This window comes from Nicotiana tabacum, chromosome 14 (genome assembly GCF_000715075.1).
Source record: "Nicotiana tabacum cultivar K326 chromosome 14, ASM71507v2, whole genome shotgun sequence".
NCBI lineage: Eukaryota > Viridiplantae > Streptophyta > Magnoliopsida > Solanales > Solanaceae > Nicotiana > Nicotiana tabacum.
Window position 1 is genome coordinate 77,423,676 of NC_134093.1, and position 12,317 is coordinate 77,435,992.

Below are 12,317 nucleotides of genomic sequence, written 5' to 3' on the forward strand. Positions count from 1 at the left end.
AGGCCTAAGGGCTACATTACTTCGAGTTCGAGCAAACACTCACTCGACCATTAATCCTAAGGGGTACATTATTTCGAGTTCGAGCAAACACTCACTCGACCATCAAGCCTAAGGGATACATTACTTCAAGTTCGATCAAACACTCACTCGACCATTAAGTCTAAGGGCTACATTATTTTGAGTTCGAGCAAACACTCACTCGACCATTAAGCCTAAGGGCTACATTATTTCGGGTTCGAGCAAACACTCACTCGACCATTAAGCCTAAGGGCTACACTATTTCAAGTTCGAGCAAACACTCACTCGACCATTAAGCCTAAGGGCTACATTACTTCGTGTTCGAGCAAACACTCACTCGACCGTTAAGCCTAAGGGCTACATTACTTCAAGCTCGAGCAAACACTCACTCGACCATTAAGCCTAAGGGATACATTACTTTGAGTTCGAGCAAACACTCACTCGACCATCAAGCCTAAGGGCTACATTACTTCAAGTTCGATCAAACACTCACTCGACCATTAAGTCTAAGGGCTACATTATTTCGGGTTCGAGCAAACACTCACTCGACCATTAAGCCAAAGGGCTACATTATTTCGAGTTCGAGCAAACACTCACTCGACCATTAAGCCTAAGGGCTACATTACTTCGTGTTCGAGCAAACACTCACTCGACCGTTAAGCCTAAGGGCTACATTACTTCAAGCTCGAGCAAACACTCACTCGACCATTAAGCCTAAGGGCTACATTCTTTCGAGTTCGAGCAAACACTCACTCGACCATTAAGCCTAAGGGCTACATTACTTCGAGTTTGAGCAAACACTCACTCGACCATCAATCCTAAGGGCTACATTACTTCGAGTTCGATCAAACACTCATTCGACCATCAAGCCTAAGGGCTACATTACTTCGAGTTCGAGCAAACACTCACAAGACCATTAAGCCTAAGGGCTACATAACTTCGATTTTGGGCAAACACTCACTCGACCATTAAGCCTAAGGGTTATATTACTTCGAGTTCGAGCAAACACTCACTTGACCATTAAGCCTAAGGGCTACATTACTTCGTGTTCGAACAAACACTCACTCGGTCGTTAAGCCTAAGGGCTACATTACTTCTAGCTCGAGAAAACACTCACTCGACCATTAAGCCTAAGGGCTACATTCTTTCGAGTTCGAGCAAACACTCACTCGACCATTAAGCCTAAGAGATACATTATTTCGAGTTCGAGCAAACACTCACTGGACCGTTAAGCCTAAGGGCTACATTACTTCGAGTTCGAGCAAACACTCACTCGACCATTAATCCTAAGGGCTACATTACTTCGAGTTTGATCAAACACTCACTCGACCATCAAGCCTAAGGGCTACATTACTTCGAGTTCGAGCAAACACTCACTCGACCATTAATCCTAAGGGCTACATTACTTCGAGTTCGAGCAAACACTCACTTGACCATTAATCCTAAGGGGTACATTATTTCGATTTCGAGCAAATACTCACTCGACCATCAAGCCTAAGGGCTACATTACTTCAAGTTCGATAAAACACTCACTCGACCATTAAGTCTAAGGGCTACATTATTTTGAGTTCGAGCAAACACTCACTCTACCATTAAGCCTAAGGGCTACATTATTTCGGGTTCGAGCAAACACTCACTCGACCATTAAGCCAAAGGGCTACATTATTTCAAGTTCGAGCAAACACTCACTCGACCATTAAGACTAAGGGCTACATTACTTCGTGTTCGAGCAAACACTCACTCGACCGTTAAGCCTAAGGGCTACATTACTTCAAGCTCGAGCAAACACTCACTCGACCATTAAGCCTAAGGGCTACATTACTTCGAGTTCGAGCAAACACTCACTCGACCATCAAGCCTAAGGGCTACATTACTTCGAGTTCGATCAAACACTCACTCGACCATTAAGCCTAAGGGCTACATTACTTCGAGTTCGAGCATACACTCACTCGACCACTAATCCTAAGGGCTACATTACTTCGAGTTCGAGCAAACATTCACTCGACCATTAAGCCAAAGGGCTACTTTATTTCGAGTTCGAGCAAACACTCACTCGACCATTAAGCCTAAGGGCTACATTACTTCGTGTTCGAACAAACACTCACTCGACCGTTAAGACTAAGGGCTACATTACTTCGAGTTCGATCAAACACTCACTAAACCATTAAGTCTAAGGGCTACATTATTTTGAGTTCGAGCAAATACTCACTCGACCATTAAGCCTTAGGGCTACATTATTTTGGGTTCGAGCAAACACTCACTCGACCATTAAGCCAAAGGGCTACATTATTTCGAGTTCGAGCAAACACTCACTCGACCATTAAGCCTAAGGGCTAAGTTACTTCGTGTTCGAGCAAACACTCACTCGACCGTTAAGCCTAAGGGCTACATTACTTCAAGCTCGAGCAAACACTCACTCGACCATTAAGCCTAAGGGCTACATTCTATCGAGTTCGAGCAAACACTCACTCGACCATTAAGCCTAAGGGCTACATTACTTCGAGTTTGATCAAACACTCACTCGACCATCAAGCCTAAGGGCTACATTACTTCGAGTTCGAGCAAACACTCACTCGACCATCAAGCCTAAGGGTTACATTACTTCGAGTTTGAGCAAACACTCAGTCGACCATTAAGCCTAAGGGCTACATTCTTTCGAGTTCGAGCAAACACTCACTCGACCATCAAGCCTAAGGGCTACATTACTTCGAGTTCGATCAAACACTCACTCGACCATCAAGCCTAAGGGCTACATTTCTTCGAGTTCGAGCAAACACTCACTCGACCATCAAGCCTAAGGGTTACATTACTTCGAGTTCGAGCAAACACTCACTTCACCATTAAGCCTAAGGGCTACATTACTTCGTGTTCGAGCAAACACTCACTCGATCGTTAAGCCTAAGGGCTACATTACTTCTAGCTCGAGCAAACACTCACTCGACCATTAAGCCTAAGGGATACATTCTTTCGAGTTCGAGCAAACACTCACTCGACCATTAAGCCTAAGAGCTACATTATTTCGAGTTCGAGCAAACACTCACTGGACCGTTAAGCCTAAGGGCTACATTACTTCGAGTTCGAGCAAACACTCACTCGGCCATTAATCCTAAGGGCTACATTACTTCAAGTTCGAGCAAACATTCACTCGACCATTAAGCCAAAGGGCTACATTATTTCGAGTTCGATCAAACACTCACTCGACCATTAAGTCTAAGGGCTACATTATTTTGAGTTCGAGCAAACACTCACTCGACCATTAAGGCTTATTTCGGGTTCGAGCAAACACTCACTCGACCATTAAGCCTAAGGGCTACATTACTTTGAGTTCGAGCAAACACTCACTCGACCATTAAGCCTAAGGGCAATATTACTTCGAGTTTGAGCAAACACTCACTCGACCATTAAGCCTAAGGGCTACATTACTTCGAGTTCGAGCAAACACTCACTCGACCACTAATCCTAAGGGCTACATTACTTCGAGTTCGAGCAAACATTCACTCGACCATTAAGCCAAAGGGCTACATTATTTCGAGTTCGAGCAAGCACTCACTCGACCATTAAGCCTAAGGGCTACATTACTTCGAGTTCGAGCAAACACTCACTCGACCATTAATCCTAAGGGGTACATTATTTTGAGTTCGAGCAAACACTCACTCGACCATCAAGCCTAAGGGCTACATTACTTCGAGTTCGATCAAACACTCACTCGACCATTTAGTCTAAGGGCTACATTATTTTGAGTTCGAGCAAACACTCACTCGACCATTAAGCCTAAGGGCTACATTATTTCGGGTTCGAGTAAACACTCACTCGACCATTAAGCCTAAGGGTTACATTACTTCGAGTTCGAGCAAACATTCACTCGACCATTAAGCCAAAGGGCTACATTACTTCGAGTTCGAGCAAACACTTACTCGACCATTAAGCCTAAGGGCTACATTACTTCGGGTTCGAGCAAACACTCACTCGACCATCAAGCCTAAGGGCTACATTACTTCAAGTTCGATCAAACACTCACTCAACCATTAAGTCTAAGGGCTACATTATTTTGAGTTCGAGCAAACAATCACTCAACCATTAAGCCTAAGGGCTACATTATTTCGGGTTCGAGCAAACACTCGCTCGACCATTAAGCCAAAGGGCTACATTATTTCGAGTTCGAGCAAACACTCACTCGACCGTTAAGCCTAAGGGCTACATTACTTCTAGCTCGAGCAAACACTCACTCGACCATTAAGCCTAAGGGCTACATTATTTCTAGTTCGAGCAAACACTCACTCGACCATTAAGACTAAGGGCTACATTACTTCGAGTTCGAGCAAACACTCACTCGACCATCAAGCCTAAGGGCTACATTACTTCGAGTTCGATCAAACACTCACTCGACCATCAAGCCTAAGGGCTACATTACTTCGAGTTCGAGCAAATACTCACTCGACCATTAATCCTAAGGGCTACATTACTTCGAGTTCGAGCAAACATTCACTCGACCATTAAGCCAAAGGGCTACATTACTTCGAGTTCGAGCAAACACTCACTCGACCATTAAGCCTAAGGGCTACATTACTTCGTGTTCGAGCAAACACTCACTCGACCGTTAAGCCTAAGGGCTACATTACTTCAAGCTCGAGCAAACACTCAATCGACCATTAAGCCTAAGGGCTACATTCTTTCGAGTTCGAGCAAACACTCACTCGACCATTAAGCCTAAAAGCTACATTATTTCGAGTTCGAGCAAACACTCACTCGACCATCAAGCCTAAAGGCTACATTACTTCGAGTTCGATCAAACACTCACTCGACCATTTAGTCTAAGGGCTACATTATTTTGAGTTCGAGCAATCACTCACTCGACCATTAAGCCTAAGGGCTACATTATTTCGGGTTCGAGCAAACACTCACTCGACCATTAAGCCTAAGGGTTACATTACTTCGAGTTCGAGCAAACATTCACTCGACCATTAAGCCAAAGGGCTACATTATTTCGGGTTCGAGCAAACACTCACTCGACCATTAAGCCTAAGGGCTACATTACTTCGAGTTCGAGCAAACACTCACTCGACCATTAATCTTAAGGGCTACATTACTTTGGGTTCGAGCAAACATTCACTCGACCATTAAGCCAAAGGGCTACATTATTTCGAGTTCGAGCAAACACTCACTCGACCATTAAGCCTAAGGGCTACATTACTTCGAGTTCGAGCAAACACTCACTCGATCATTAATCCTAAGGGCTACATTACTTCGAGTTGGAGCAAACATTCACTCGACCATTAAGCCAAAGGGCTACATTATTTCGAGTTCGAGCAAACACTCACTCGACCATTAAGCCTAAGGGCTACATTACTTCGAGTTCGAGCAAATACTCACTCGACCATTAATCCTAAGGGCTACATTACTTCGAGTTCGAGCAAACATTCACTCGACCATTAAGCCAAAGGGCTACATTACTTCGAGTTCGAGCAAACACTCACTCGACCATTAATCCTAAGGGCTACATTACTTTGAGTTCGAGCAAACATTCACTCGACCATTAAGCCAAAGGGCTACATTATTTCGAGTTCGATCAAACACTCACTCGACCATTAAGTCTAAGGGCTACATTATTTTGAGTTCGAGCAAACACTCACTCGACCATTAAGGCTTATTTCGAGTTCGAGCAAACACTCACTCGACCATTAATCCTAAGGGCTACATTACTTTGGGTTCGAGCAAACATTCACTCGACCATTAAGCCAAAGGGCTACATTATTTCGAGTTCGAGCAAAGACTCACTCGACCATTAAGCCTAAGGGCTACATTACTTCGAGTTCGAGCAAACACTCAATCGACCATTAATCCTAAGGGCTACATTAATTTGAGTTCGAGCAAACATTCACTCGACCATTAAGCCAAAGGGCTACATTATTTCGAGTTCAATCAAACACTCCCTCGACCATTAAGTCTAAGGGCTACATTATTTTGAGTTCGAGAAAACACTCACTCGACCATTATGGCTTATTTCGGGTTCGAGCAAACACTCACTCGACCATTGAGCCTAAGGGCTACATTACTTCGAGTTCGAGCAAACATTCACTCGACCATTAAGCCAAAGGGCTACATTATTTCGAGTTTGAGCAAACGTTCACTCGACCATTTAGCCTAAGGGCTACATTACTTCGAGTTCGAGCAAAAACTCACTCGACCATTAATCCTAAGGGCTACATTACTTCGAGTTCGAGCAAACATTCACTCGACCATTAAGCCAAAGGGCTACATTATTTCGAGTTCGAGCAAACACTCACTCGACCATTAAGCCTAAGGGCTACATTACTTCGAGTTCGAGCAAACACTCACTCGACCATTAATCCTAAGGGGTACATTATTTCGAGTTCGAGCAAACACTCACTTGACCATCAAGCCTAAGGTCTACATTACTTCGATTTCGATCAAACACTCACTCGACCATTAAGTCTAAGGGCTACATTATTTTGAGTTCGAGCAAACACTCACTTGACAATTAAGCCTAAGGGCTACATTATTTCGGGTTCGAGCAAACACTCACCCGACCATTAAGCCTAAGGGTTACATTACTTCGAGTTCGAGCAAACATTCACTCGACCATTAAGCCAAAGGGCTACATTATTTCGGGTTCGAGAAAACACTCACTCGACCATTAAGCCTAAGGGCTACATTACTTCGAGTTCGAGCAAACATTCACTCGACCATTAAGCCAAAGGGCTACATTATTTCGGGTTCGAGCAAACACTCACTCGACCATTAAGCCTAAGGGCTACATTACTTCGAGTTCGAGCAAACATTCACTCGACCATTAAGCCAAAGGGCTACATTATTTCGAGTTCGAGCAAACACTCACTCGACCATTAAGCCTAAGGGCTACATTACTTCGAGTTCGAGCAAACACTCACTCGACCACTAATCCTAAGGGCTACATTACTTCGAGTTCGAGCAAACATTCACTCGACCATTAAGCCAAAGGGCTACATTATTTCGAGTTCGAGCAAGCACTCACTCGACCATTAAGCCTAAGGGCTACATTACTTCGAGTTCGGGCAAACACTCACTCGACCATTAATCCTAAGGGATACATTATTTCGAGTTCGAGCAAACACTCACTCGACCATCAAGCCTAAAGGCTACATTACTTCGAGTTCGATCAAACACTCACTCGACCATTTAGTCTAAGGGCTACATTATTTTGAGTTCGAGCAATCACTCACTCGACCATTAAGCCTAAGGGCTACATTATTTCGGGTTCGAGCAAACACTCACTCGACCATTAAGCCTAAGGGTTACATTACTTCGAGTTCGAGCAAACATTCACTCGACCATTAAGCCAAAGGGCTACATTATTTCGCATTCGTGCAAACACTCACTCGACCATTAAGCCTAAGGGCTACATTACTTCGAGTTCGAGCAAACACTCACTCGACCATTAATCTTAAGGGCTACATTACTTTGGGTTCGAGCAAACATTCACTCGACCATTAAGCCAAAGGGCTACATTATTTCGAGTTCGAGCAAACACTCACTCGACCATTAAGCCTAAGGGCTACATTACTTCGAGTTCGAGCAAACACTCACTCGATCATTAATCCTAAGGGCTACATTACTTCGAGTTAGAGCAAACATTCACTCGACCATTAAGCCAAAGGGCTACATTATTTCGAGTTCGAGCAAACACTCACTCGACCATTAAGCCTAAGGGCTACATTACTTCGAGTTCGAGCAAATACTCACTCGACCATTAATCCTAAGGGCTACATTACTTCGAGTTCGAGCAAACATTCACTCGACCATTAAGCCAAAGGGCTACATTACTTCGAGTTCGAGCAAACACTCACTCGACCATTAATCCTAAGGGCTACATTACTTTGAGTTCGAGCAAACATTCACTCGACCATTAAGCCAAAGGGCTACATTATTTCGAGTTCGATCAAACACTCACTCGACCATTAAGTCTAAGGGCTACATTATTTTGAGTTCGAGCAAACACTCACTCGACCATTAAGGCTTATTTCGAGTTCGAGCAAACACTCACTCGACCATTAATCCTAAGGGCTACATTACTTTGGGTTCGAGCAAACATTCACTCGACCATTAAGCCAAAGGGCTACATTATTTCGAGTTCGAGCAAACACTCACTCGACCATTAAGCCTAAGGGCTACATTACTTCGAGTTCGAGCAAACACTCACTCGACCATTAATCCTAAGGGCTACATTAATTTGAGTTCGAGCAAACATTCACTCGACCATTAAGCCAAAGGGCTACATTATTTCGAGTTCGATCAAACACTCCCTCGACCATTAAGTCTAAGGGCTACATTATTTTGAGTTCGAGAAAACACTCACTCGACCACTAATCCTAAGGGCTACATTACTTCGAGTTCGAGCAAACATTCACTCGACCATTAAGCCAAAGGGCTACATTATTTCGAGTTCGAGCAAGCACTCACTCGACCATTAAGCCTAAGGGCTACATTACTTCGAGTTCGGGCAAACACTCACTCGACCATTAATCCTAAGGGATACATTATTTCGAGTTCGAGCAAACACTCACTCGACCATCAAGCCTAAAGGCTACATTACTTCGAGTTCGATCAAACACTCACTCGACCATTTAGTCTAAGGGCTACATTATTTTGAGTTCGAGCAATCACTCACTCGACCATTAAGCCTAAGGGCTACATTATTTCGGGTTCGAGCAAACACTCACTCGACCATTAAGCCTAAGGGTTACATTACTTCGAGTTCGAGCAAACATTCACTCGACCATTAAGCCAAAGGGCTACATTATTTCGGGTTCGAGCAAACACTCACTCGACCATTAAGCCTAAGGGCTACATTACTTCGAGTTCGAGAAAACACTCACTCGACCATTAATCTTAAGGGCTACATTACTTTGGGTTCGAGCAAACATTCACTCGACCATTAAGCCAAAGGGCTACATTATTTCGAGTTCGAGCAAACACTCACTCGACCATTAAGCCTAAGGGCTACATTACTTCGAGTTCGAGCAAACACTCACTCGATCATTAATCCTAAGGGCTACATTACTTCGAGTTGGAGCAAACATTCACTCGACCATTAAGCCAAAGGGCTACATTATTTCGAGTTCGAGCAAACACTCACTCGACCATTAAGCCTAAGGGCTACATTACTTCGAGTTCGAGCAAATACTCACTCGACCATTAATCCTAAGGGCTACATTACTTCGAGTTAGAGCAAACATTCACTCGACCATTAAACCAAAGGGCTACATTACTTCGAGTTCGAGCAAACACTCACTCGACCATTAATCCTAAGGGCTACATTACTTTGAGTTCGAGCAAACATTCACTCGACCATTAAGCCAAAGGGCTACATTATTTCGAGTTCGATCAAACACTCACTCGACCATTAAGTCTAAGGGCTACATTATTTTGAGTTCGAGCAAACACTCACTCGACCATTAAGGCTTATTTCGAGTTCGAGCAAACACTCACTCGACCATTAATCCTAAGGGCTACATTACTTTGGGTTCGAGCAAACATTCACTCGACCATTAAGCCAAAGGGCTACATTATTTTGAGTTCGAGCAAACACTCACTCGACCATTAAGCCTAAGGGCTACATTACTTCGAGTTCGAGCAAACACTCACTCGACCATTAATCCTAAGGGCTACATTAATTTGAGTTCGAGCAAACATTCACTCGACCATTAAGCCAAAGGGCTACATTATTTCGAGTTCGATCAAACACTCCCTCGACCATTAAGTCTAAGGGCTACATTATTTTGAGTTCGAGAAAACACTCACTCGACCATTATGGCTTATTTCGGGTTCGAGCAAACACTCACTCGACCATTGAGCCTAAGGGCTACATTACTTCGAGTTCGAGCAAACATTCACTCGACCATTAAGCCAAAGGGCTACATTATTTCGAGTTCGAGCAAACATTCACTTGACCATTTAGCCTAAGGGCTACATTACTTCGAGTTCGAGCAAACACTCACTCGACCATTAATCCTAAGGGCTACATTACTTCGAGTTCGAGCAAACATTCACTCGACCATTAAGCCAAAGGGCTACATTATTTCGAGTTCGAGCAAACACTCACTCGACCATTAAGCCTAAGGGCTACATTACTTCGAGTTCGAGCAAACACTCACTCAACCATTAATCCTAAGGGGTACATTATTTCGAGTTCGAGCAAACACTCACTTGACCATCAAGCCTAAGGTCTACATTACTTCGATTTCGATCAAACACTCACTCGACCATTAAGTCTAAGGGCTACATTATTTTGAGTTCGAGCAAACACTCACTCGACAATTAAGCCTAAGGGCTACATTATTTCGGGTTCGAGCAAACACTCACTCGACCATTAAGCCTAAGGGCTACATTACTTCGAGTTCGAGCAAACACTCACTCGACCACTAATCCTAAGGGCTACATTACTTCGAGTTCGAGCAAACATTCACTCGACCATTAAGCCAAAGGGCTACATTATTTCGAGTTCGAGCAAGCACTCACTCGACCATTTAAGCCTAAGGGCTACATTACTTCGAGTTCGGGCAAACACTCACTCGACCATTAATCCTAAGGGATACATTATTTCGAGTTCGAGCAAACACTCACTCGACCATCAAGCCTAAAGGCTACATTACTTCGAGTTCGATCAAACACTCACTCGACCATTTAGTCTAAGGGCTACATTATTTTGAGTTCGAGCAATCACTCACTCGACCATTAAGCCTAAGGGCTACATTATTTCGGGTTCGAGCAAACACTCACTCGACCATTAAGCCTAAGGGTTACATTACTTCGAGTTCGAGCAAACATTCACTCGACCATTAAGCCAAAGGGCTACATTATTTCGCATTCGTGCAAACACTCACTCGACCATTAAGCCTAAGGGCTACATTACTTCGAGTTCGAGCAAACACTCACTCGACCATTAATCTTAAGGGCTACATTACTTTGGGTTCGAGCAAACATTCACTCGACCATTAAGCCAAAGGGCTACATTATTTCGAGTTCGAGCAAACAGTCACTCGACCATTAAGCCTAAGGGCTACATTACTTCGAGTTCGAGCAAACACTCACTCGATCATTAATCCTAAGGGCTACATTACTTCGAGTTGGAGCAAACATTCACTCGACCATTAAGCCAAAGGGCTACATTATTTCGAGTTCGAGCAAACACTCACTCGACCATTAAGCCTAAGGGCTACATTACTTCGAGTTCGAGCAAATACTCATTCGACCATTAATCCTAAGGGCTACATTACTTCGAGTTCGAGCAAACATTCACTCGACCATTAAGCCAAAGGGCTACATTACTTCGAGTTCGAGCAAACACTCACTCGACCATTAATCCTAAGGGCTACATTACTTTGAGTTCGAGCAAACATTCACTCGACCATTAAGCCAAAGGGCTACATTATTTCGAGTTCGATCAAACACTCACTCGACCATTATGTCTAAGGGCTACATTATTTTGAGTTCGAGCAAACACTCACTCGACCATTAAGGCTTATTTCGAGTTCGAGCAAACACTCACTCGACCATTAATCCTAAGGGCTACATTACTTTGGGTTCGAGCAAACATTCACTCGACCATTAAGCCAAAGGGCTACATTATTTCGAGTTCGAGCAAACACTCACTCGACCATTAAGCCTAAGGGCTACATTACTTCGAGTTCGAGCAAACACTCACTCGACCATTAATCCTAAGGGCTACATTAATTTGAGTTCGAGCAAACATTCACTCGACCATTAAGCCAAAGGGCTACATTATTTCGAGTTCGATCAAACACTCCCTCGACCATTAAGTCTAAGGGCTACATTATTTTGAGTTCGAGAAAACACTCACTCGACCATTATGGCTTATTTCGGGTTCGAGCAAACACTCACTCGACCATTGAGCCTAAGGGCTACATTACTTCGAGTTCGAGCAAACATTCACTCGACCATTAAGCCAAAGGGCTACATTATTTCGAGTTCGAGCAAACATTCACTCGACCATTTAGCCTAAGGGCTACATTACTTCGAGTTCGAGCAAACACTCACTCGACCATTAATCCTAAGGGCTACATTACTTCGAGTTCGAGCAAACATTCACTCGACCATTAAGCCAAAGGGCTACATTATTTTGAGTTCGAGCAAACACTCACTCGACCATTAAGCCTAAGGGCTACATTACTTCGAGTTCGAGCAAACACTCACTCGACCATTAATCCTAAGGGGTACATTATTTCGAGTTCGAGCAAACACTCACTTGACCATCAAGCCTAAGGTCTACATTACTTCGATTT